The sequence below is a fragment of the Mesoplodon densirostris genome, chromosome 4 (genome assembly GCF_025265405.1).
Source record: "Mesoplodon densirostris isolate mMesDen1 chromosome 4, mMesDen1 primary haplotype, whole genome shotgun sequence".
In the NCBI taxonomy this organism is placed as follows: Eukaryota; Metazoa; Chordata; class Mammalia; order Artiodactyla; family Ziphiidae; genus Mesoplodon; species Mesoplodon densirostris.
Window position 1 is genome coordinate 99593811 of NC_082664.1, and position 27186 is coordinate 99620996.

Below are 27186 nucleotides of genomic sequence, written 5' to 3' on the forward strand. Positions count from 1 at the left end.
CTGTCAAGCTCTCTCTCACTCTATGTATAATATATATGTAACTTCAGGTGGAAGTAAGTGCTTTGGAGATAGAGAGGGCTAGGAGTTGCCAGCATGGGGAATGTGGTTACTTTGAAGCAGGTGGTCAGCGAGGCCTTAGGGAAGGTACCATCTGAGCAGAAACTTGAGGAAGCCAGGAGACAGCCACATGGACATCCGGAGAAGAGCTTCCTGGCTAGAGTCAGCAGAGGCCTCCGCAGTGGGAGTGGGCTTGGTTTGATTGAAGGGGGCTTCTCTTGTTGCGGAGCACGGGCTCTAGGTGCGCAGGCTCAGTAGCTGTGGCACACGGGCTTAGTTGCTCTGTGGTATGTGGGATCTTCCTGGGCCAGGGCTCGAACCTGTGTCTCCTGCATTGGCAGGCGGATTCTTAACCACTGTGCCACCAGGGAAGCCCGCATGCAGCAACAAAACCCAACACACGCCAAAGTAAATAAAGTAAATAAATTTATAAAGAATAAAAGGGGGTCAGTGGGCCTGGAGCAGAGTGAGTGAGGGGCAGGGCGGTGGAAGATGAAGTGTGAGGCGTGGTCCAGGCCAGATGGGGTCAAGCCTGTTGGCCAATGTGAAGAATTTGGCTTTCATTCTGAGTGAGATGGGAGCCATTGGAGGATTTTGCAGGGACAATGGACACAGTCAGATTATATTATAAAAAGCCTCCTCTGGCTGCTTTTGAGACTGGACTCTAGGCAGCAGAGATGGGAAATGCTTCAGGAGGCTGCTGAGATGGCCCAGGGGAGGAGAGATGATGCTGGTTTGGACCAGCTTGGTGGTGGCAGATAAAGTGGTATGAAGTGCTTGGACTGGACACTGGATTGGAGGTAGGGTAAAACAGAAAGGTGCCAAGAGTTTTTATTTGAGCAAAAGATTGAGTTGTCCTTTCCTGAGATAGGGAAGCCCACTGAAGGAGCAGGATGTCTTTTGCAATGTAGTGCAGCGGGAGCTCAATGGAGGCGTGCTAAGGTGAGGAGGTGTCCCTAGACATCCAAGCCAAGGTGTCGAGTAAGCAGGTGCACCTGTGGGCCTGAAGTTCCTGGAGAAGTTTGGTGGGAGTACAGATATGGGAGCTGTCTTATGTTTATCTGAACATAAGGCATGGGCCTGGATGAAATCACCTAGATCTGAGTGTACAGAGGGAAGAGGTTTTGTTTATCTGCACTCACTTCCCAGGCACTCCAATATTTGGAAATCGGAGAAGTGAGGAGAAATCAACAGAGGAGACTGGAAAGGAACATCCAGAGAGGTAGAAGAACCAAGAATTCAATCATCTATTGACAAATATGTATTGAATTCTGAACATCATCTCAGAATTTCTAAGACCTTAGATTCTGAACTACTGAAATACTGGACAGATGGCAATGCCAGGAGGGGAAAAGAAGGTGTGGGCCAAGACTGTTCGTTGACACCCGGAATTTCTTCCCTCTTTCTTGATAACAGAAACCTGACTCTGTTGGGAGAGGCAATGTACTCACATAAACGTCTACATAAGATATAAATGGAAGTATCATGTGAGACTTTTGAAGCTTGCTTCAATGGAGCTAACACGGTTGGGAGGCACACATCTGCTCTTCTACTCTTATTCCTTCCTGCTGTATGAAAGATAGATGTTATAGTTGGAGCTCCAGCAGCCATCTGGAATCATGAGGCATCAGCAAAATGAGACCAAGCATTAAGGATGGCAGAATGGAAGTACAGGAGCCCATGCTCTTTAAAACTGTGGAGTTGCCAACTAGTCATAGATTACTTAACTTTAGATTTATTTTTCATGAGCAAGAAACAAACTTCTGTCTTTTTAAAATTCACAGTTATTTTAGGTTCTCCATCGTAATGTTGCAAAATCTGATTCTAACTGAGCTGAGATTTATTCATAGTTTTTCAAAACTGTGTGCACAACTTGTGTGAGGAACCAAGTTGCCTACACAGCTTGTCATGGTCTGTGCCCTCCCAGGACTCCCTGTGTGGTGGGGAGGACGAACAGGTACATGGGTCATTACAGCATCGGCTGGTAGGGGCTATGATGGTGGTTGTGCTCCAGGGTCTACAGCAAGAACTGAGACAGATGGCAACGCAAGCTCCGTCCTCTCCATTCCTTTCAAATCATATCTAAATTCAATGACTCAACAAGTGTTCTCGGTCTGATTTTGTTCCCTTGCCTACATTTAATTTTAATTTATTCCAGTACCTAATTTAAGCTTGGAGTTGAGGAGGGGAAAAAATGATAATGTGGACCAGATTTTAGATGGTTGGCACTTATAATTTCACAGAGTGTCTCAATGGAATAATAAGCAATGGTTATGAATTTGCTAAGAATCAGTTTGGTATGTGGAGCTTCGTCCAACTAACAATTATATAAATACTCAAGCTCTAGAAAATTGGCAGGAGTCTAAAATTACAAATGTGATCTGTGTCATTTCTTTAATGGACCAATTATTTTGATGCCTCCTTTTCCCCTTGGAAGGCATCTTAGCAGCACACTTGGCTAGCTTCTTACCTCTGGCCAAGATTGCTCTTGACTAATAGAACCTTCGTGTCGTACCCATCTCCAGATCTAGGCCAAATGGAGACACAAATCTATATTGAGCACTTATTAGGTACCAGGCCCATTACATGTGTGCTCTTATCTAATCTTTACAATAACCCTGCAAAATAGGTTCTAGAATCTTCCTTTCTCCAGTAAGAATCCAACACCCAGAGAACCTGAGCACTCTGCCTCTAGTCCTAAACAGCTCTTGAGGGTAGAGCTGGGGTTCAAACCCTTTCCTCTACACCATGCTGTTTCTGCCCCAAATGCCTAGTGTCTTCCCTGTCATCTTACAGACTTTTAAGCCTGGAATCTCTTCTGTCCAATCTAAACAGCTTCCTACCCATGGGCTCTCCTTCCCAGTTTCCACCGGTCAAAATCCTACACCTCATCCACATCTTTTGTGCAGTCACATCACCTCCCCAATAAACTTCCTGGCACCTCCCATCAGTGTGAACTGTGCTTCCTGGGAATTCTCCCCGCCCCATGCTTGGCTCTTACAACACTTATCATTTTCTGTACTTTACCAGGGCTTTTTGTATCCTTTTTGTATCCTACCTGAATTATCCATTATCAGCGGGAGGGAGGAAAGAAAGGACATTTGTTGCACACTTACTTTGTCATAGGAGTTTGTCTCCTTTAATCCATCACATAATCCGATGAGGACTTTTTACCTGCCATGTTACAGATGAAGTTGGATACACAGCAACCTGAAGTGGTGGAATGAGATGCAAACCCAGAAAGCAAGAAGGAGAAATTATAGATAATTTTCCCCACTCTTGAGCCTAGCCCATCGCTCAGGCATCCAGCAAATGTTTGTGGAGTGAATGAATGAATGGATGAATGAATGAATGAATATTTGAAGGTCGGTTTACAAAGGAACTTAGTGAGAAATGACACTGGTAGGAGAGCTGAAGTACCCTGAAAACTACATATTCCAAGCACAGATGGGGTTCAGTGGCTGAAGAAAATCCCAAACACTGAAAGGAGCTCAAAATAAAAAGAAACGGTTTCCTTAACACTTTCACAACTAAAGGTGTGTCTCCGCAAACCAGGTACAGAAGACGCGCTTGCAATCTACAGAGCTCCCTCCTTCAGAAAGCTCTGGAACACAGTCGGGTTTTGTTCGCAAACTTCGGCCGCGGGGGCGGGCAGGGGTCTGCCGCTTTAAGAATCTGATCGAAGTCCTTTTCCTCTCCCTGCGCCCCCCCCACTCGCTGTGCCGGGGAAGCCCAGCGCCCGCCCCTTTCTCCTCTTGCTGGCTTAACTACGGGTTCGGATGCTCATCCGTCACAGAGGCGCCGCCTCTGATTGGCTTCGGGCCGGGAGGCGGGTCGGGAAGGCCGGAGAAACTAGTTTGTTGGCGGCGCCCCGGCTGTACCTCAGTAGCAGCGCGCTCAACGGCTTCTGCGAGCTGGGGGAGGGGAGCAGCGGCGGCGAGGGCTGCGGAGCCTCGCGCGGGCGGCTGGGGGCCTCTGAGCGCGGCGGGTGGCGACGCCACGAGCGGTGAGTACCCGGGCTGGGCTGGGGGCGCCGTCCTCAGGCCGGTGTAGCCGCGCGCCCGGCCGCCTGCTTTGGCACTTGTCACCACCCCTCACCCCGGGCCGGGACCGGGAGCGCCGGGTCCTGCGCGCCCCGCCGTGGGAGCCCCCGGCAGAGTGAGCCTCGCGGGATCGCGTGCCCCGCGAGCAGCACAGCGGGGCTCGAGTCCCTGGAACCGCCTCGGCCACCTTGGGGTCTCGGAGGGCTGGAGTCGGGGACAATGGTGGGGAGTGGAGGTCTGTAGAGAGCCGTCCCCTCCCCAACCCCGCTCCTCCTCGCGAGTGCCGGGGGACCCGGCGAGGGTATTTGCTGAAAGCCGTGAGCGAGAGAATGAATTGTTTTGCAAATGGATGTTGCGCGCGGGAGCTGCAACTCTTTCCCCTGGGAGTGCTTGATTCATTGAGTCCGCAGACTGTGTTTTTTAAAAATGACTATTGATGCTGGAAAGAGGAGGCTGCCTGTCTTTGAGGATGTGAGCAGCCCGGCTTTGCGCCGCGGGCCGGGCGAAGTCCCCGCGCACTTGACGCCGAGGGCCAGATGGCTGCCTGCCTCGTGCAGAGCGAGGGCCGAGGGCTTTAACCAAGGGAAAGGTCGTCCACGCGAGCCCGGGCCGGAGTCTCCTGTGCCCCGGCCGTTTACGTCCCACCTGACAGGGCCCCTCGTCTCTGTTTGGAGAGCTGTGGAGCAGCAGAGGAATGGTCACCCGTCCTAAGCCTCGCCCACCTGCCCCCCAGGGCGGCCGCCACCCTAGCAGGTCCAGAGCAAGCCTTCTCTGGCCCTGGCTGTCCTGTTGACCCCATCTTGCCCTGGCTCCGGGACCCCGCAGCACTTGGGCACCCCCCCCCACTCCTTTTCCCCCTCGTGGTTGCTTGAGAAGCTTTCTGGTTGGGACTCTGTGCCCCCAGGGGCACCATACATTTTTGTGCTGGTGCTTCAAAGAACCCAAAGTTCATTTCCACTACCTTTGAGCAGAGAACTCTTTATAGAGATCTTAACAAAGGGGGTGGGGTGGGGGCCGACCCAGGTTCCCCGCAGGTTTAACGCAGCCACTCTTGGTCCTGCTGGGTTGCTTTTGGGCAGGGGGAAGGCTCCCTGAGCTTTGGCCCTCCCTGGTTAGTCAGGGCAGAGAAGGCCAGGTGTCTGGGCCTTTTGGTTTCACTCTGGTTCTGGGGCGTGACTGAGGGAGGGAAGTTGCCAGGGGGAGAGGAGGCAGGAACCCCACAGTCTGATCACAGGCCAGACTCTGGTGACTCTGACTTGGTCCAGGCCCTTTGGGACCCTGGGCCTCAGTCTGCCTGTTCACAGGTGGGACCGAAGCTCTTTGAGCCCAGGTGTGCTGTTAGGATTGCTAAGGGGCTGTTGGTGAAGGCTTGCATTTGGGGACTGGGGAGGAGTAGGTCCCAAGGTCCACCCCACCGGGGGGAGGTTTGGTGTCCTTGTAACACGGGGTCCTTGAGTCCCCAAGCCGTGCCTTTGGAGGATGAGGGACTCAGTCTTCCGTGCCCGGCAGCTGTCTCCGTTTTGAGCCATTCCCTTTGTCAGGAAATGACTCCATGCAGGTTACTCAAAGGAAGGTAGAGAGAAATGGTAGAGACCTTCCTGCCGGGGCTCAGGCTGCAGCCGGATTTATGTATGCGGTGCAAAGAGAGGAGCTGCGGGCGAGTGGCACACTGCACCTCAGAGGCGGCTTCTGCAGCCTGATGCCCCTTAATTGCATCTTAAACCTGCGGGCGCTCAGTGTGGGAGAGGAGAGCAGGAAGAAAGAGGACGATTACCCGGGCCTTGGACTTCCTGGTCTGCAGCGAAAGCAGGCTTGGTCCTTCCCATCTGTTACCGTGATGCACGATGTGGGGTGGGGGGGGGGACGTCAAAGGGAGTGGTGGTTTGTTCATTCATTCGTTAATCGATTAATTGATTCATGGTTTGAAGGGGCTTGATTGGGACCCTGCCTTCGGGGATCTCCTGGACCAGGTGTGCTGGCATGCATGTGGGTTAGAGGCCCTGACACATCGAGGTGTGCACAGCACCCCAGTGACAAAGGCAGCAAGGGGAGCTGAGGGGACACAGGAGGTGCGCGGGTGGTGAAGGCTTCCTGGAGAGATGATGCCTTGGTTAAGTAAAGATGAGAAAGGCATGTGGTGGGCTACCACCTCCCCCCACCCACTCACACTTCTCCCAGAGGCCACTTCATTGCCAGCCTCCAGGCAGGTGCAGGTTGAGGGCAGAGAGCATGCAGGTGGGAGGTGATGGAAAGGTTCACCTGAGACTGTGGTGGTCTGGCCCAGGAGTCCCCCAGGAAGATGGGTGGCTTCTGGATACAGCCGATCTGCTCAGGGGATCATGGGAGACCCCACCCCACCAGCCCCAAAGACCAGCCCATCGCCTGAGCCTTTAGTTCCAGGGTACCAGCCCTCAGTGTGAGTGTGGCCTGAAAACGGAGGGGGCTAGCAGAGCTGGCACAAGAACACAGTGGCCAGACACAAATGAATTGGCTGATTGAGATGCTCCTTTTCGTCTGATGTGGTAAATTTCATAATTGAATTGCCTTAGGCAACCAGGGCTGTTGAAGCGTTTTCCCAGCCAGAAAACACTTAGTTGGGACAGCTAGGGGCAGGGGTGGGGAGAGTGTATGCATCCACAGCTTTCCCTCACAGCATCCCAGCAGGCCTTTTCCCTTAGGAATCTGGGTCTGTCCCCAGGTGATGGAAGTCAGCCCAGCCTCCCCTTTAGGTTCCACTCCCTTTCCTAGACCATCTGGCCCCTGAGCAGCACTGCTCCCACCCCAGTGTAATATGTAGCTAAAGCTGATACCTGTCACCTTCAGGCACTCACCTTGCCAGACTTACTGCAGTTCCCTTAGCTGTTAGGAGCATGGAGGGGGGATTGTGGGATGGAGGGCTCAGGGATGGGAGGGTTCCCTGTTATTAAGTCTCTTCAGCACCAGGTTGGGGGTTGGGGGGAAGAGCATGGGCTCTTTGAACTGGACTCGGGTTCAGATGTTGCTTATGTGTCTGTGGGCAGCCCTCTCCTGGGGTCCCAGCCACCTGCACGCACCCTGCCCCCTCCCTGCCCCCTCCCTCTGGTGCCAGTAGACGCTGTTCTTTCTTACTGCTAAAGCTTTCCTTCCCAGCCCTGTCAGTGACCTTTTGGATGAAAAATGGTAGGCGTGTGTGGCTCACTAAAGTGTTTTTAAAAGTGCCAGCTCTGTGGTCTCAGAAATCCAGCTTAGTTGGGAACTTTCACTGTATTTTCTGCAAATACATAAAAATCTCTCAAGCCATTCCCTCCCCCAGCGATGGTCTCCTGCACCTCTGGGACAGAGTTTAGATGAGGCTGTCTGGGCCCCACCTTGTTTCAGCATGACTGAGGCCCAAGGCCAGCTGCACCTCTTCACCAGCTATCCCACAGATGGAACCCTCACCCCTGGACCGTGTCAGCAGAAAGAGCACTTAAGTGGGGGTCTGGAAGTCCTGCTCTGCCCCTACCTGGCTGTACGACTTCCTGTAGGTCCCCTTACCTCTATGGGCCTCGATTTGCTCTTCTGTAAAACGGGTGGATGTTCTTCGGTATAATGCTTCAACTAAATGTCTTGCTGTAAAATCTCAAAAGGTCTTGTGTCCTCTGGTATTAAGTAGTTTTATAAGGCTTGAGTTACTTGCATAGCTCTCTTGGGCAGGAAGAGGGAGTGGTGGCCGGTAGAGTGCAGAGGGGTTGAATTAGAAGGCAGGAATCTGGCGTCCTAGCTCCAGCTCCACCTCTGATGGGTGCTGTGGGCCTTTGGGCAGGTCGCCTTCCGTCTCTGGGCCCTCATTTTTCCACCTGTAGAATGAAAGTGGTGTAGTAGGCCGGAGCCCCATTTCCTTTCCTTTCTTGGTGAGTGGAAACTTGAGTCAGACGTTCCCAGTAACTCCAGAGGGACAGGGCTCTCTCCTCCCTCGGTCCCCTGCCTCTGTCCACTGCCTTGGAGCTTGGGGCCCAGGTGTGAAGGGCAGCAGGTGTGGGAGCACTTAAATTGACACCCCCCACCCAGCCCGGAACAGATGGGCTGAGACCTCGCCTGCGGAGTGTCCCCTGGGCATAGAGCCTAGGGCCACCTCTGAAAGGAGAGATGGACAAAGACTTCCTAGGGGGCAAGAGGGATCTTGAGGGAGCCCAGGGGCACAGAGGAGGACGCCAGGCTCCCTGCCTCCTGCACGCGGCACTTTGCCAAGGAGGCGCCTGCAGGACCAGTCTGATGGCTCCTCCTGCGAGCAGGCAGTAGGCGGGGGCTGAGCAGGGCCCTGGGAGAACTGTGTCAGCGGCTGCCAAAGGGAGGACCCCTTTGTCGCTCCCCACCCACCTCTGTCTGCCAGGAAGTCACCTTGGACTGTCAGCCACCCGCCCGTCAGAGTAGGATGCGGGGATAGGATGGAAACTCAAACTCAGACTTGCTTACTTTCTGCCTGCTCTTGTTGGGCCCCCAGGGAGAGGCTGACCACAGATCAATCTAGGCTGAAAGGAATTAATTTCCTAATTAAGATAAGAAAGGCTTGGCTCATTCAAACCCCAGGATGGGCTGCCTGCCGGATTTGCAGTTGGCCAGGTCAGATCTGTCTGGGCAGGAGTGAGGGCCAAGAGATGGAGGAGCTCTTTTTCTAGAAAGCCATGGCGATTGCATCCTGCATCCAGAGTTCAAGTTCTGCTGCATCCCAGCTGGGCTTGCGAGACCCTGGGCAGCAAGTCCCTTAACCCGTGAGCACCTGTATTGTTTGCGGCTTTGGAAATCCGAGGGAGCGCGATCTACAGCTCCATTCAGGCAACAGACATTTATTCAGCACCTTCTGAATGGCTCACCCTGGCCAAGAAACTGGGAAGGGAAAGTCAGGTTCAAAGAGGGTCTGTCCTTGCAAGCTCGGCCTCTGGCCTGGGAGACAGACAAGTAGTCCGGTGGTTATGGGTCAGCGCTAGGCTGTGCGTGGCGTGGCCAGAGCCATTGGACACGTGAGGACATGCACTGTTGTTTGTGCCTCGATTCCTAATGTGGCCAACGAATGCTTTCTGCCATCTCTTTTTCTGCCAGGATCTGCGATACAGCAGAGAACAAGGCAAGGTCCCCACCCTCCTGGGGCCCCCATTCAACTGGGGGAGGCAGACCACAGCTGGATAAAATAAATAGAGCTGCGGTTGGGCTGCAGAAAGTAGACGGGGAGGTGTGAGGAAAAGGATCAAGGTGGGGCATCTGCTTAGATGAGGGGGCTCTGGGCTGGTGACATTTGAGCCGAGACCTCCAAGACGGCGAGAGGCAGGTGTGGGAAGATCCGAGGAAGGGGGTGCCCAGCAAGTGCACAGGCTGGGAACATGGTGGACTGGGGAGGGGGTTGAGACGAGACCCAGAGAGAGGCTGCAGCCATTCCATTCTGGAATCTTCTGATGCATAGGGAGCCTAAGGAAAACATGTTCCTTTTAAGTTGTTTTATTGTCTTTAATTTCAATCATACATCAGCAGGTTCCCTTTATAAACAAACAATATAAGAAGAAATGGAGCATGCTATGAAAGTGGCCCCATCCTTGGTATCTGTCAGCAGTTTGGGGCGTACTGTTCTCATGCCCCTTTTCATATAGAGATTTTGTGCTTATGTAATTTGGATCACACTCAGTACTCCACAGTGTCTATCATTTACTGTGTGGTGGATCTCTTTCTCTTTTCACAGCAGTGTAGTATTCCACGGTGCGGCCAGACCACCGTCTTTCAGCTCACAGTCTCCTAACAGGAGATGTTTCGGTTGTGTCTGATCTTTCTTCCCCCCTATACAATCCATGAAGTCGTGCACATCCTTGATCATACGTCTTTCTGGTCTTTAAATTTTCATTGTCAAAACCAAGTGCCGTCTGCGAAAACTAATAAGCCAGTTTTCTCTCCCATTGATGGTGTCTGGGAGCCCACTTCCTCACGTCCTCACCACGCTTGTTATCCACATTTTCCCTTTTAGCTAATGTGATGGGGGGGAAAGGATCTCATTATTCCTTAAAAAAAAAAAAAGTGATCCAGTTTATTCAGGCTTTCTCTTTTTATTGTAATCCATCGTTGTTTTTTCCAGAGGATCAAGGTTTAGCGAGCGCTGCCTCTCGCTGGTCTGACCGCGGCTGGGGACTCAGCGAAGCCTTTGCCCTGTGTACTCATCTGTGAAATGAGGTCCTTTTAATCCCCGCCCTGCCCCCTGCCAGGCTGCTGTGTTTTGGGCATGGGAAAACATTCCTGAAAGTTCATTTTATGCTGAAAAGCTCTGCAGACATCATGGGTTTTACTAGTGAAAGGCAGATGTCTGGAGCCTGGAACATTTGAATGGTTGTGAGTGTTTCTAAAAAGCCAGTGTGTCCAGGGGAGGGACTGGGCTGGCTTTAGGTGGGACGTCTGCCTTGCATCCCTGAGATGGGGAGGGCCTCACCCAGCCGAGTCCAAGAAATGAGCCAGGAGGGCAGAGAAAGTTCTCTAGCTGGTCCTCTAGCTGGTCTAGGGACAGGCTCAGAAAGGGGCATTGGTCACCACAGACTTGATCCCCCATTTACCTGTTGGTAGAGACCAAAGGCTGGGGCTCCTAGAACTTTGTGTATTTCCATGTTTGTTACTTTGGGGGTCCTTGTGTGTTTTCTTGTAACAGGAGGCTTTAAAATAAGCCAAAGATTGACAGAAGGGCCCTTGTACTTGATTTGGAGACAGAAGGAGGGGAAGCTGTGGGGATTGATAAAGGAAAGGTGGGATCAGGGCCAAGGAAATACAGGCCCATGTGGTCCCTGGGCGGCCTCAGGCCCCATGATGCAGGAGCCAGGGAGCTGGCTGGGCCCCTGGAGGAATTCATCACTGCTGGGATTCAGGTGCCTGGGGTGTATATAGCTAGGCTCTCCTGTACTTCCCCAAGTGGGCTCTAACACAGCGGGTCCACACCTTGGGGAGCAGCATCCAGGCTTGGCTGCGATTGCCCTGCTGCCGCCTGGTACCTAAGCCCTGGTGGAGGCTTCTGTTATCCCCACCAGCCCGACCTGGTTGGGACAGATGTGGGGAGCTGGGGGGGGACTAGGCCACAGACAGGAAGGTGGACAGACATGGGGGGGGCGGTGATAGCAGCGGACGAACAAGCAGGTGGACAGAGGGCTTTGGTCGGGAGGCATCCTGCCTTTGTACCTCTGCAGCCGGTGGGCAGGAGGAGAGAAGGCTGAGACCTTGGATGCAGGCACATCTTTGCATTTGCTAGGCATCCCATGGTTCTGAGGGTTGGGTTTTTCATGAAGGGAGTGAGCGGAGCATCTCACTCAGGAGCTGGCTCGAGGGCAGTCCGTGAGGGCAGGGGCAGAGTGGGCTGCCCTTTCTGGGCCCCACCCCACTGCCACCCCCAGCCCAGCTTGCAGGGGTTTGTGGAGTCAGAGTGAGGTCGAGTCGCCAGGTTTTGTTTCAGGCACCAGGATTGACTGGTCTGTCCGTGTTGCAGGAAGTTGCAGCTGCTATTTTTACTGCTCCAACTAGGACTTTTTACAGGAAGGTACAGTTACAAGCAAAATGTCAGGGTTTGGCTGGCCAGCTGATCCCTGGGAGGCTGCCACAGGCCATGGCAGGGACGATGGTGGTGTCGGTGGGTGTGTAGAGCGAGACTCATTTGCACGTGGACACATCCCTACCCTGGGTGCTGGGTGGCTTCCTGTGAACTGCTTGCAGCGTCTATATGGTTTTCCTCTAGGCAGAAAAGAGGACTTTGCCGGGATTTGTCCAAGTCAGCGCACCTGAACACGTTATGATTGGCTGGTCATGAGATTATGAAGCCAATCTGGGGAGCTGTAAGCCATTCTGTTCCGGACTGCTCAGGAAGTTGAAATTTTGTTAAATGAAATTATTGAGACCCTACGGTGTGATAGCCACACTGCTAAGTGCTAGAGGTAGAGATGGATCAGACAGACCCCGCCCTAGATCATCACTCATGCAGCATTAAGGATGCAGAAAGTGCCATCTCTGAACCCTTTGGACAAGCACCTGGTATGTTTTTAATTTATATGCCTTATGGCCAGAGGCCAAGCAGGGCTTACGTTAGCTTCTGTTGTGGCCTAACGGATCACCACTAACTTAGTGGCTTAAACAATACCTATTTATTAGCTCACAGTTCTGTAGGTCAGAAACCTGGGCTGGCTCAACCGGGTTCTCTGCTTAGGCTGTCACAAGTCCAAGGTCAAGTACCAGCTGGACTGGGCTCTTATCCTGAGGCTCTGGGGGAGAATCTGCTTCCAGACTCATTCAGGTTGTTGGGAGAATCAAGTTCTTGGTGGTTGTAGGACTGAGGTCCCTCTCTCCTCCCTGGCTGTCAGCTAGGTGCTGATCTTGGCTCCTACAGGCTGCTGCATTCCATGCCAGATACCCCCTACCCCACCCCATCTCTAAGCAGCAGTGGAGCGTCAGATCCTTTCCTGCTTCAGATCTCTGACATCAAGTTCTGCAATCAGCTGAAGAAAACTCTGCTTTAAAGAGCTCATGTGATTAAGTCAGGCCCACTCAGAGCATCTCCCTAAAAGGCCACCTGATTAGTTAGTAACGTCATTAATTATATCTGCAAATCCCTTTGCTATGTAGGCAACATGGTCACAGGAGTAAGACCAGGGGTGGAGATCAGGGTGCCATCCTTGAATTTTCCTGCCAAGGGCTTGTGCCAACAGGGGCTACAACAGCAACAGTATTGATAACAGCAGGTCTCATGAATAGAGTGAATTTTGTGTGTCCCACCATACTGGGCTCTTTACATGGACCTTCTCATTTAATTCTCAGGATAGCACATTGACACTTATTCCACCCGCCCCATTTTCCAGATGAGTAAAACTGAGGCTCAGAGACTATAAGTACCTTGGGCCAGTCATACAGGTCGAAACAGCAGTGCTGGGATTTGAGACCAGGACCTTTTCGCCTAACCACCCCCTCAGGGTACTCGAGGCCAGCATCTCCAGTTTGATTACTGTGATTTGCAGAACACCGTGTAGGACAGGGATGAGGGTTGCTCTTTCCCATCCAGCATTTAAAATACTTAAATATGAAACATAGCAATCATATTGCAGGTTAACACAGCAGACACTGAGGACCTCTCACGTGGATCTTTTTGATTCTTATTCCAGTGGGTATTTGTGGTTAATCTACTTCCCATTCAGCAGTATTATCGATCTAATGTATTCCAGGCAGCAAAGATGACACAGAATAGTGTCCTCGATGAGTTGAAAATAAAAATAAAGGCAGAGTACCCAATGCCCTGAAGGAATAAATAATGCTGGACTAGAGAAGAACCCTCACAGCACCGCAGCAAAGGGCCAACAGGTATTAGAATGTTAATTGTAGGAGACAAGACAAAAATGTTCTCTTTACTCTCTGCCGTGTTCCTGGTGCATAGCACAGTGCCCAGCACATGGTAGGTGCTCAGAACTTCCTTGTCAGGTTAACTTTCTCAGTATCTACTATGTACGAGGCCCTGTACACGTCAGACAGATGTCAAGTCCAGGGGAGTGTGTGAGCGTGAAAAGAGAGGGCTTATGGAGAGAGGGAGTGGGGATGGGAGAGCTAGAAAGCCCAGCATGTGCCCCAGTGAATGGTGGTGTCCCCAGTGAGTGGCTGGGGACCAGATTGCACAAGGCTTGGATGTCCAAGCCTCCTTGAAGCTTTTGAGCAGGAGAGAATGGTGGTCAAAAGTGAAGACCGGATTGCCTGGAGTGGGGGAGACTGGGGACAGGGCCTGTTCATAGCCCATTCCGCAGCTGTGAAGTCCTCACCTTGTTTCCTACGCAGGACTAGCTACACAAGGGACCCGGGAAGGAGGATTTAATGGAACTTGGTGGCCGAACGATATGCTAAAAATGTATGTATGAATGAGTTGCCGTTTCTGGGCACCCATGTATTTGGCTATAAATACATGTTACATATGTAATTTCAAGAGACCAAGAATCATCAACTGCGAAGCCCAAGGGCAGCAGCCCATGCGTGGCCCCTGTAGTTTGCCGTCTCAGGCGCTGCCCTCTGCAGACCACTGAGGTCTGTTATTTGGGGGAAAATGAGGGGTCCTGTGGCGAGAAGAAAGCATCCGGTGATGGAGGGAGGCGCAGAGCAGGCTGGGTTCTTCGAGGGGAGGCCGGCCAGCAGGCATCAGAGGGCACCAGCTCCTGTGCCCACACGTCCATGCAAGCTGGGGAGGGGCCGAGACCCTCCGGGCAGGTGGTTCCACTCTCACTGCCCTTCACTTTCCATGGCAGTTTCTTTTTCAAGTCCTTTTACAAAAAACATGGTTAATGTGTGGAGGATGAGGAAGTTTTGCTAACCCACTGTTCTCACAGTGTGGTCCCGGACGGTCCCTGGGACTTTTTCGGGGTCCACGGGGTCAAAACTGTTTTCATAGTAACACCCAGATATTATTTGCCTTTTTCACCCATTCTCTCCAAGTGCATAACCCCGTGACCCAATGTTTTCCAGATGACCATTGCATGAAGTTACTAAATCATGCTCATGTAAGTGAGCCAGAGTGCAAGACAGACCCAGGAGACGGGAAGGTCATGGAGTACACAAGCACCGCACGGGCTCAGGTCCCACACTGCAGCTAATCTTTAAGAAACTAGCGCTTGACAAGTCTTAGTGTTTTGTCAAAGAGGAATATCCAAAATGATCTGTAAAGACTCTTAAAATCTGTTCCCTTTTCCAACTCCCTGTCTGTATGAGGCTGGATTTTCTTCTAGTCTTCACAATGAAAACATTTTACAATGTTTAGGAGTATGGGATTAACACGTACACACTACTATATATAAAATAGGTAAGCAATAAGGATTTACTGTATAGCACTGGGAACTATATTCAGGATCTTGTAATAACCTATAATGGAAAGTCATCTAAAATATATATATAACAATCACTTTGCTGTACACCTGAAACTAACACAATATTGTAAATCAGCTATACTTCAATTTTAAAAAAATGACATTTTACAACAAATTGAATGCAGAAGCAGTTAGAGAATCTGGCCACTGTTCTCAATAAAATGCATTTTTTTTGGAAACTAGATTTATGAAAACCAACTGTTATTTGTGCTAACATATAATGAGTTTATTATTGTTCTTCAGGTACCTAGTATACATTTCAATTTTGTCTCCGTTTTAATTTTGTCTGTGATAACTCTCAATAGGTTAAACCACGTAACAGAAGCCCTTTGGGGCCCTCAATCGCTTTCGCATTGTAAAAAGGTCCTGAGACCAAACCATTTGAGAACAGGTGTGCTAGGCCAAGCCCTTGCAAACTGGGGCCTGGGTGTGGGCCCTGAACCCAGCTCTGTTCATCTGTTTTCCCCTTTTAGTCCCTTGGCAATCCTGCGAGGTTGGTGTGATGATTTTCACGTCCATTTTACAAATGTGGAAACCGAGGCACTGAGCATTTGAATACCCAGCACAAGCCTCGCAGTATAGAGGTGGCAGTGCCAGCAAGCAGGGAGGTGCCAGACCGACGCCCCTGTTGCCCAGGTAGGGAGGAAGGCAGGTGCCTGAGAGAGAGCTTGTAATGCAGGCCTGGTCTGTGTCCTCAGGTTACATGCTGTTGGATGTAGTGCGAGCTCTTCAGGGCGGCACGGGGCCTGGCAGGTGGGGAGGCACACTTCCACACCCTTCCTCCTTTCCTGAGGCCCAGGAAGGCAGACTCAGGTTTGCTAAGTGGCAGCGAGGCACTTGGGAAATCAGGAGTTTTTCATTAAAAACAGCATCTCCTGTTCAGGCACACACGGCGTTTACAGCCAGGAAGGTGGTTCTTTCTAAACAGCCCATGTTATGCCTTTCGAGCAGGGACTTTGGAGCAAAACAGCTTTGAATACTGAGGATGTGTGCGCGTTTCTTACCTTCTCTGAGCCTCAGTTTGCCCACCTGTACAATAGGGACCGTGACGCCTCAAAGAGGTGCCGTAAGGATGAAATGAAAGAAGGCATGTACAGGGCCTGGTGCAAAAGCTTGCTCACAGCCAGGTGCGAAAAAAAGTGACCCCGAGACTTCCCTGGCGGTCTAGTGGTTAGGACTCAGCACTGCACGGGGCACAGGTTCGACCCCTGGCCGGGGAACTAAGATCCCACATGCTGCGTGGCACGACCCCCCCCCCCAAAAAAAGTGACCCTGCATCCGGCACAGTGTCCGGCAGGTTCAGGGGTGTGTGCGGTGGGGACAGCCTCCCCGCCCTCCTCCCCAGCGGTAGCTATCAACCCATTTCTCACCCAGCCTACTAGAGACAGTCTGCAACCCCAGCAGGTGTGTGTGTGTGTGTATTACGTGTCTATGTGTATGACTAGGTAGTCGGTTTTTAACAGATGTAAGAGATGGCATCCTATTCATAGCACTTCTCGTTTTAGCAGAGAAGGCCAGTTGCTTATTTTTTGATATATATAGTTCTGTAGTACTCCATTGTATGAATGAACCACTGTTTCTTTAACTGGGCCTCTTGCCTGTGAACATTGAGCCTGTTTCCAGCCTTTTGCTTGCAGCCAAGAGGGAACATGCAAGTGTGATGGAGGGCAGGATTCCTGGGCATGGAGAGGCTGGGGCAGAGGGCTTTTGTCATTTCGAAAGATCTTAGCAAAGTGCTCTCCAGCTCTCCCCTGCCCTCCTCCCTCTCCATGGGAGGGGAGAAACAGAGCTGTGTCTTGGGCTTTAGCAATTGAGGCACATACCCATTCTGCTTCGACAGCAGCCCTGGCAGCCTGGAGTAGAACGAAGCTTCTAGAGCACAGGGAGAAAGAAATCCACGAAGAAGTAGCCGGTGCTTGACTTTTTTTTTTTTTCCTTCTGTCCTGTTGTGCGTGTGCATTTTCCTCCCAGGCTGTCACTCCAGGTGGCTCACTGAAAGTGATATCTAGGCCACAGTGCTTTTAATGACTCCATCTGTGGGCCTCTGTGACTCTTTCAGGGGACCAGACAGGAAGAGAGACAGCCTCCCTCCAGGCCCCCAGCCTCCCTCTGTTTGCCAAGGGCCCGGCCAGTCCTGCTGAAGAGGGAGGAACCCAGGGCCAGGAGGCGATGTTTGCTTTGTACGGGGGCTGTTCTCTGTCCCTGCTTGTTTCTCTCTGTCTCGCTCTGGATAAATGAAAGGAAGCAAGTGATTTCAACAGATGGGCGAACCTGAGCACCAAGATCTTTGTCCCCTCTGGTTAGACCAGGGATGTCCATTTCATTGGCCCCGCTCCCGTCTGCAGCAATAGCTGGGCTTGCAGACCCCCAGCCTCGGGGGCCAGAGACAGTCCAGGCGGCCCCACTGAGTTGAGGGGCAGCAGGATGCGGCAGTGGAAGCCAGGTGGCAGCTTCTCTCGGCCCTTCCCTGCCGAATTTGGAGGCATCTGAGCCACTCCTCCCTTAGCTGAAAGAAGCCTCTTTGTTGCAGCGGTGGTTTCATTAAGCATGGTAACCAGAGCTTCTATGACAGTATGACGTCACACATCTGTAATTCTTCTCCAAAGATTTTTATCTCAAGAGAATACAGTGATTCATAATACACCACAGCAAAGACATTACTTGTTCGTTGGATACAAATGCAAAACTATGGATGAATGAATTAGTAAGTCTTGGTGCTTATATACCTCACAGACATTAAAAATTACAGCTGACAACCCCAGAGACGCTGGGATAAACCAACCGGTTCATCCCAGTGTCTGCATGCAGGAGACCCCTGATCAATCTGTGTTCAGTGGTGAATGAAGGATAGGAGCATGCAAACTCTGTGAATGGTAAAAACAATCTGAAATTGTGTTCTATAGTTGCAACAATGTAAAATGTTTGTTTTGGGATAAAAACTGAAAATAATAAGCCAAAGTGAAAATAGTCATTGTGTTTGCAGTGCTTCTCAACCTTATCACTTCCCCCCACAAACCTTTTTGGACCTTTTATTCCTAATTGCGCTCAACCCCCCTCCCCGCCATAAATTTTAATACCAGATATGCTATAAGTCTGTGTTCTGTATGTATGTCTGTGCTTTGTACCTACAACAAGTAAGATTTTTTTCTGTCTTCCAAGAACCAGTTTTTGCCTCCTTAGGACAGTGTTCCTGCCCACCACCTCCTGACCCCCTCGACCCTCCATGAGAACGTCTGTGTCGGGGCTGTGATTCCTGGGGATTGTCGTCTTTTGTGTCTTGCCTTCACTTTTGTGTTGTCTTCTCAGTAAAAATGACTGAGCTCCTGGGTGTGCCTGTTGGCCTATCTCACTTGGTTCGTGGAGCTCCCACTCAGAAGAGGGGGTCCTGGGCAGAAAAGGGGGCGCCAACCATCTGTGGCTGCGTCTGCTGGGCTGGGCGTGTGGCTGAGCAGTCATTACAGGGAGTCATTCCCACATCTCCCTGCCCGGTGTTCCAGCCTAAACAAAGCACTCAGACCAGTGCCTAGTACATAGTAAGTGCTCAGTCACTATGACTTATTGGTAGTAGTACTGTTGTCATTACCATTCATCTCTGAGCTGCTGTTTTCTTGTCTGTAAATTACAAAACTAATAGGGCATATGGCAGGATCGCACCTCTGGTGCTGTCCTGGTGAACGAAGCCACGTGACTCGTTTTAGCTAATGAGATGGGGACAGAAGTGATGTGCGTCTTTCTAAGGCCAAGCTCCGAATTGGCAGTGCCGCTTTCCAGAGCGTTCTCTGTTTTCTGTTGGCATGGTGACTGGTGACATGGCGACTACTCTGTCATCTGGGTCCCTGGGAGTGACAGTGATGAGAAGAGTACTCTCTCCTCCCCTCCCCCCCCAACCACCAACTAACCCACAGTGCGTGTAGCGTAAGCGCGAAATGTCTCTGTCCCCAAAGCCACCGAGATTCGGGGGTGTTTGTTGCTGCAGCACAACCTAGCCCATCTTGATTAAAACAGAGTCATAACCTTGTCAGGCTTGGTTGTGAGGATGAAATCTTCCATGTAAGATGCCCAGCACAGTTTGGATACATGGTAGTCATGTGCTCCACGCGGCTCCCTTCCCGGCCAGAATTCCCTGTTGATTCTTTGCAGCAGGTGTTGCTTCTTCCTACAGCAGAGTTTCACAGACCTTGAGCCCTTACCCCTGTCCTCTGCCTCTTCTGGGAAGGCAGAACCTGTTGCCTGGGAAAGGCCAGGGCAGCGCACCACCCAGACCCTTCCTCCAGAAGTGGCCCGCCCACTCCGGCAGAGCTGGCATCCATCCCCATAGCATCTCCCAACTCGGAATAACAGCTCTGGCTCCCCGTTGACCAGAGGCTGCTGGCAGCCTGAGACCTGGCTGTCAATCACAGGAGCTAAAGTGGCCGCCGTTCCTCAAGTGTGCCTAATATTCGTGTGCATCGAGTAAAAAGGCTGAAGCGCGTGGAGAAGGCGCTGAGGCATTTGCCTGCCCCTCTGGGTCTGCTGGGAGCACGTTCCCCTTCCTGGCTTTGGGTGCAGGAAGTTGGGCCATGTGTAGGATTCAGTGCCCACCTGGGACTGTGTGTGTGAGTGTGTGTGACCCTTTTGAGAGGGTACAGTTGCACTGTTGCTCATGGCCTCAGGACAGCAGGTGGGAACCGGGCTGTCTCACACTGTGCCTTGTCAGAGGGTGTGGAAGGCTTGGGCTTCTGTCCAGAGGGGGCGAGCTCAGGGGCGGGCTCCACCCTTCGTGGGACATTCTGGCACTGCCTGAAGAGAACCCCATTTACTACCAAGCAGGGTATGAAGCAGACACCATCACCCCTTCCCTGAACCTCACTCCATTCTAGAACCACCACCCGCATGGCCAGTGCATTCGCCTGCCAGAGGGCCCGGGCTTGCAGTGAGGCAAGGATGGGGTAAGGCTGGGGGCTGGGGTAGGGCGGAGTAGCATCCAGCAGGCTAACCACGGGAGAGCAGGAGGCGTGCGTTACACAGTTCCCGTGACTTCACTGAGGATTTGAAGTCTTTCAAAATCAAAAGCTGAAAAACAAGATCAAAATAAATACATACACAGCAAAAAATATAAACAGTTTTAACCTGTTGGATTTTCAATAAAAATTCAGGTAATACGACTTCTGAATAAATATATATAAAGTTGTTTTTTGTTTTCTTTTTAAAAGAAAGGGCCATTGGAAGGTAGAAACATCTAGGGAAAGGACCCATTGTCTGATAATTCCCTTGTATCTAGAATGATCTGTGGCTCTGCTTCAGTTACAGCAGTCATACTGATTTTACTTTCACTTAACAATTAGATTTGTCTGCTTCATCCGGTGCTTAGTTTGTTTTCCACTTGAAAATTGGACGGATGGCTGCCCCTGCACCCCGTGGGCTCCCCGAGGTGTGTGTGTCCCCCAGACATGGACAGGGTGGGGATTTGAGCTGCAGTATCATGGGGCGTCCTCTCGGAACCCCGCTCCTGGGAACCTTGTTGTAGCACGCCGCCCTGCATAGCCCTGATATCTGATAGTGTTGGAATCCTTCATTATCACAGTTCTGGAGTAACCCAGATCCAGCAGGCTTGAAGAAAACCTTTAGTGTTTTTCCTGACTATAAAAATATTACATACTCATTAAAAAAAAATCAAAAAACTTAAAAATGAATAGAGTAGACAGTGAAAATCCCCCTTTTTTTTTTTCAAAGTGGAGGTTGGGGTAATGTCTGCTGTGTTCTTTATTCAGTGACGGTGGTAATGACAACAGCAACAATAATAAAACAGCTGGCCGAGTAAGCAGGAGAGGGCCAGGCCGTCCCAAATGCTTGTCATCGACGGTCTCATTTAAGTCTCAAACAAACCTATAAAGTAGCAGCTGTTTTCATCATCACTTTATGATTGAGAAAAATAGCCCAGAGAGGTGAATTAACTTTCTCAGGGTCACCAGTAAGGGCTGAGCTGTCTTCAGGGGCCCTGTTCCTGTGCACTGGCTTTGAGGAGCTGTGAGTTTCCCCGGGTCTGCTTTGTCACAGGTGTGTCAGTGGAGCTGGGGCAGAACCCCCTGGGAGATACAGCTTCAAAATACTTGCTGCCCCTCCCCTCTGCGGGCTGGGGTTCACCTGCTGCAGCTGGAATGTCCAAGGCGAATTCTTCGCTTACACGACTGGCCCCAGGGTTCACATGCCACTGGCCCTGTGTGATAGCGGCCCTGCCTGTCCCTGGCCTTTCTCTTCCCTGAAGGGCCGATGGTTTGCACCCAGCCTTTGCACCTGCTGCTTCTCTGCCTGAACCCTCCTTTCCCCGCCATCACATCCGGGCTCCGCTCATCACTTAAGTTTCATCCCACATGTCTCCTCTTCACAGGGGCCTAAATGAGCCCACCGTCGTCTTGTCCCTCTGTGGCCCATTGCCATTTTATTTTCTTCATAGAACTCCCAGGAAGTGAAAGTGTCCTGTTCACTGGTTTGGTTCCTTATCGCTGGTCTGTCTGCCCCCTTCTATACCGCCAACCACAGAGTGCAGCCCCATGGGGGCAGGAACTCTGTCTCTGTGCATCACTGTCTCCCTGCCTGGCACGTGGGAATTGTTCGGGAAGCTTCTGGTGGATGAGCGAGTCAGAACCACATTACCTGCAACCCGTCAGTTGGGCCCTGGGATTTTCCGGCTCCCTCTGGCCACCAGCGAAGAGCGATGGAGTTGACACCCTCATTTAGAAAATTGCTAACTCCTGGCTGGGGGTGGAAGGTGGGGAGGGCATTAGCACTGCAGGACAGAGCTGGACCTCCCAGAGAGTGACCCTCAAAATGCAGTTTTGATTGATTCTGGTGCCTTTTTCTCTGAGAGTGGAGGTCTTTAGATCTTAGTCACTGGAATCTTCAGAGAGCTTGGCAAGTTTTCTTCTGAAGGTCTTGCCTCTTGGCTAGTTTGTTTACTTATGTATTTGGCTAACTTTCCAAGGAGGATGAAAGGTGAGCTGGGCACCTTGCTATTTGGTGCTTTTTTTCCGCAATTTTGTTTTATTATTATGTTTTTAAATAAATTATTTTTGGCTGCGTTGAGTCTTCATTGCAGTGCGCGGGCTTCTCCTTGCGGTGGCTTCTCTTGTGGAACACAGGCTCTAGGAGCGTGGGCTTCAGTACTTGTGGCGCATGGGCTTGGTTGCTCCGCAGCGTGTGGGATCTTCCCGGACCGGGGCTTGAACCCGTGTCCCTTTCATTGGCAGGCGGACTCTCAACCACTGCGCCACCAGGGAAGTCCCTTTTTGCAATTTAAAAACTATATATATTGGGCTTCCCTGGTGGCGCAGTGGTTGAGAGTCCACCTGCCGATGCAGGGGACACGGGTTCGTGCCCCGGTCCGGGAAGATCCCACATGCCGTGGAGCAGCTGGGCCCATAAGCCATGGCCGCTGAGCCTGCACGTCCGGAGCCTGTACTCCGCAACGGGAGAGGCCACAACAGTGAGAGGCCCGCATACCGAAAAAAAAAAAAACTATATATATATTATATTGGAGTATAGTTGATTTACAATGTTGTGTTAGTTTCAGGTGTACAGCAAAGTGATTCAATTAGACGTACACATATATTCATTCTTTTTAAGATTCTTTTCTCATATAGGTTATCACAGAATACTGAGTAGACTTCCCTGTGCTGTACAGTAGGTCCTCATTGGTTATGTGTCTTATATGTAGTGGTGTGTATATGTTCATCCCAAGCTCCTAATTTACCATTCCCCCCCCCACGTTTCCCTTTTGATAACCATGAGTTTGTTTTTGGTATCTGTAAGTCTGTTTCTGTTTTGTAAATAAGTTCAGTTGTATCATTTTTTGATAAGTGATATCAAAGTGATATAAGTGATATCATATATTTGTCTTTGTCTGACTTCACTTAGTATGATAATCACTAGGTCCATCCATGTTGCTGCAAATGGCATTATTTCCTTCTTTTTTATGGCTGAGTAATATTCCATTGTAGGTATGTACCACATCTTCTTGATCTATTCCTCTGTCGATGGACAGTTAGTTTGCTTCTGTATCTTGGCTGTTGTAAATAGTGCTGCAGTGAACATTGGGGGTGCATGTATCTTTTCGAATTATGGTTTCCTCCTTATATATGCCCAGTAGTGGGATTGCAGGATCATTTGGTAGTTCTATTTTTAGTTTTTTAAGGAACCTCCATACTGTTCTCCATAGTGGCTATATCAATTTACATTCCCACTAACATGTAGGAGGGTTCCCTTTTCTCCACACCCTCTCCAGTATTTATTGTTTGTAGACTTTTTGAGGATGGCCATCCTGACTGGTGTGAGGTAATACATCATTGCAGTTTTGATTTGCATTTCTCTAATAATTAGCGATGTTGGGCATCTTTCCATGTGCTTTTTGGCCATCCATATGTCTTCTTTGGAGAAACGTCCATTTAGATCTTCTGCCCATCTTTTTTATTGGGTTGTGTGTTTTATGGATACAGAGCAGCATATGCTGTTTGTATATTTTGGAGATTAATCCCTGTCGGTTGCATCATTTGCAAGTATTTTCTCCCATTCTGTGGGTTGTCTTTTCATTTTGTTTATGGTTTCCTCTGCCGTGCAGAAGCTTTTACGTTTAATTAGATCCCATTTGTTTATTTTTGTTTTTATTTTCATTAGGAGGTGGATCCAAAAAGGTATTGCTGTGAGTTATGTCAAAGAGTGTTCTGCCTATGTTTTCCTTTAAGAGTTTTATAGTGTCCAGCCTTACATTTAGGTCTTTGGTCCATTTTGAGTTTATTTTTGTGTATGGTATTAGAGAATGTTCTAATTTCATTCTTTTACATGTAGCTGTCCGGTGTTTCCAGCATCACTTATTGAAGAGGCTGTCTTCTCTCCATTATATATTCTTGCCTCCTTGGTCATAGATTAGTTGACCATAGGTGCATGGGTTTATTTCTAGGCTTTCTATCCCGTTCCATTGAGCTATACTTCTGTTTTTTGTGCCAGTACCATACTGTTTTGATGACTGTAACTTTGTAGTATAGTCTGAAGTCAGGGAGCCTGATTCCTCCAGCTCCATTTTTCTTTCTCAGGATTGCTTTGGCTGTTGGGGGTCTTTTGTATCTCCATACAAATTAAAAAAATTTTTGTTCTAGTTCTGTGAAAAATGCCATTGGTAATTTGATAGGGATTGCATTGAATCTATAGATTGCCTTGGGTAGTATAGTCATTTTGACAGTATTGATTCTTCCAATGCAAGAACATGGTGTATCTCTCCATGTGTTTGTGTCATCTTCGATTTCTTTCATTAGTGTCTTATTGTTTTCAGAGTATAGGCAGGTCTCTTGTCTCCTTAGGTAGGTTTATTCCTAGGTGTTTTATTCTTTTTGATGTGATGGTAAATGGGATTGTTTCCTAAATTTCTCTTTCTGAATCTTTTGTCGTTAGCATATAGAAATGCAACAGATTTCTGTGTATTAATTTTCTTTCTTTTTTTAAATAAATTTATTTATTTTATTTATTTATTATTGGGTCTTTGTTGCTGCACATGGGCTTTCTCTAGTAGCGGCGATTGGGGGCTACTCTTTGTTGCAGTGCACGTGCTTCTCATTGCGATGGCTTCTCTTGTTGTGGAGCGTGGGCTCTAGGCATGTGGGCTTCAGTAATTGTGGCATGAGGGCTCAGTAGTTGTGGCTCGCAGGCTCTAGAGTGCAGGCTCAGTAGTTGTGGCCCAAGGGCTTAGTTGCTCCACGGCATGTGGGATTTTCCCGGACCAGGGATCGGACTCGTGTTCCCTGCATTGGCAGGTGGATTCTCAACCACTGCACCACCAGGGAAGTCCTGTATTAATTTTCTATCCTGCAACTTTACCGAATTCATTGATGAGCTCTAGTAGTTTTCTGATAGCATCTTTAGGATTTTCTGTGTATAGTTCATGTCATCTGCAAAGAGTGACAGTTTTACTTCTTCTTTTCCAATTTGGATTCCTTTTCTTTTTCTTCTCTGATTGCTGTGGTTAGGACTTCCAAAACTACATTGAATAAAAGTGGCGAGAGTGGACATCCTTGTCTAGTTCCTGATCTTACAGGGAATGCTTTCAGCTCTTCACCATTGAGAACGATGTTAGCTGTGGGTTTGCCATATATGTCCTTTATTATGTTGAGGTAAGTTCCCTCTATACCCACTTTCTGGAGACTTTTTATCATGAATGGGTGTTGAATTTTGTCAGAAGCTTTTTCTGCATCTGTTGAGATGATCACATGGTTTTTATTCTTCAGTTTGTTAATGTGGTATATCATACTGATTAATTTGTGGATATCGAAGAATCCTTGCATCACAGGGATAAATCCCATTTGATCATGGTGTATGATCCTTTTTTTTAATTTTTAAAATTATTTTATTTTTTTACATCTTTATTGGAGTATAATTGCTTTACAATGGTGTGTTAGTTTCTGCTTTATAACAAAGTGAATCAGTTATGCATATACATATGTTCCCATATCTCTTCCCTCTTGCGTCTCCCTCCCTCCCTCCCACCCTCCCTATCCCACCCCTCTAGGTGGTCACAAAGCACTGAGCTGATATCCCTGTGCTATGCGGCTGCTTCCCACTAGCTATCTCTTTTACGTTTGGTAGTGTATATATATCCATGCCACTCTCTCACTTTGTCACAGCTTACCCTTCCCCCTCCCCATATCCTCAAGGCCATTCTCTAGTAGGTCTCTGTCTTTATTCCCGTCTTACGCCTAGGTTCTTCATGACATTTTTTTCCTTAGATTCCATATATATGTGTTAGCATATGGTATTTGTCTTTCTTTTTCTGACTTACTTCACTCTGTATGACAGAACCTAGGTCCATCCACCTCACTACAAATAACTCAATTTCGTTTCTTTTTATGGCTGAGTAATATTCCATTGTATATATGTGCCACATCTTCTTTATCTATTCATCCATTGATGGACACTTAGGTTGCTTCCATCTCCTGGATATTGTAAATAGAGCTGCAGTGAACATTTTGGTACATGAGTCTTTTCGAATTATGGTTTTCTCAGGGTATATGCCCAGGAGTGGGATTGCTGGGTCATATGGTAGTTCTATTTGTAGTTTTTTAAGGAACCTCCATACTGTTCTCCATAGTGACTGTACCAATTCACATTCCCACCAGCAGTGCAAGAGTGTTCCCTTTTCTCCACACCCTCTCCAGCATTTATTGTTTCTAGATTTTTTGGTGATGGCCATTCTGACCGGTGTGAGATGATATCTCATTGTAGTTTTGATTTGCATTTCTCTAATGATTAATGACGTTGAGCATTCTTTCATGTGTTTGTTGGCAATCTGTATATCTTCTTGGGAGAAATGTCTATGTAGGTCTTCTGCCCATTTTTGGATTGGGTTGTTTGTTTGTTTTTATTGAGCTGCATGAGCTGCTTATAAATTTTTGGGATTAATCCTTTGTCATTTGCTTAATTTGCAAATATTTTCTCCCATCCTGAGGGCTGTCTTTTGGTCTTGTTTATGGTTTCCTTTGCTGTGCAAAAGCTTTTAAGTTTCATTAGGTCCCATTTGTTTATTTTTGTTTTTATTTCCATTTCTCTAGGAGGTGGGTCAAAAAGGATCTTGCTGTCCTTTACGTCATAGAGTGTTCTGCCTATGTTTTCCTCTAAGAGGTTGATAGTGTCTGACCTTACATTTAGGTCTTTCATCCATTTTGAGCTTATTTTTGTGTCTTGTGTTAGGGAGTGTTCTAATCTCATACTTTCACATGTAGCTGTCCCGTTTTCCCAGCACCACTTGTTGAAGAGGCTGTCCTTTCTCCACTGTACACTACTGCCTCCTTTATCAAAGATAAGGTGACCATATGTGCACGGGCTTATCTCTGGGATTTCTGTCCTGTTCCATTGATCTATATTTCGGTTTTTGTGCCAGTACCATACTGTCTTTTTTTTTTTTTTTTTTTTTTAGTTTCTACTTTATAGCAAAGTGAATCAGTCATACATATACATCTGTTCCCACAACCCTTCCCTCCATACTGTCTTGATTACTGTAGCTTTGTAGTCTAGTCTGAAGTCAGGGAGCCTGATTCCTCCAGCTCCATTTTTCGTTCTCAAGATTGCTTTGGCTATTCGGGGTCTTTTGTGTTTCCATACAAATTGTGAAATTTTTTGTTCTAGTTCTGTGAAAAATGCCAGTGGTAGTTTGATAGGGATTGCATTCAATCTGTAGATTGCTTTGGGTAGTAGACTCATTTTCACAA

At 49.1% G+C, this 27186-nt stretch overlaps 1 protein-coding gene across 3 annotated transcripts in view; it reads left to right on the top strand.

Annotated features, from left to right (window-relative positions):
* Positions 1-3927: 3927 nt before the first annotated feature.
* Positions 3928-27186, top strand: part of KLHL25 (kelch like family member 25) — a 105229-nt gene continuing 81970 nt past the window's right edge. For all 3 annotated transcript variants that reach the window (XR_009531773.1, XM_060096876.1, XM_060096877.1), the window contains exon 1: positions 3928-4063. The gene's annotated coding sequence lies outside the window, so the exon portion shown is untranslated. The remainder of the gene's footprint in view (positions 4064-27186) is intronic.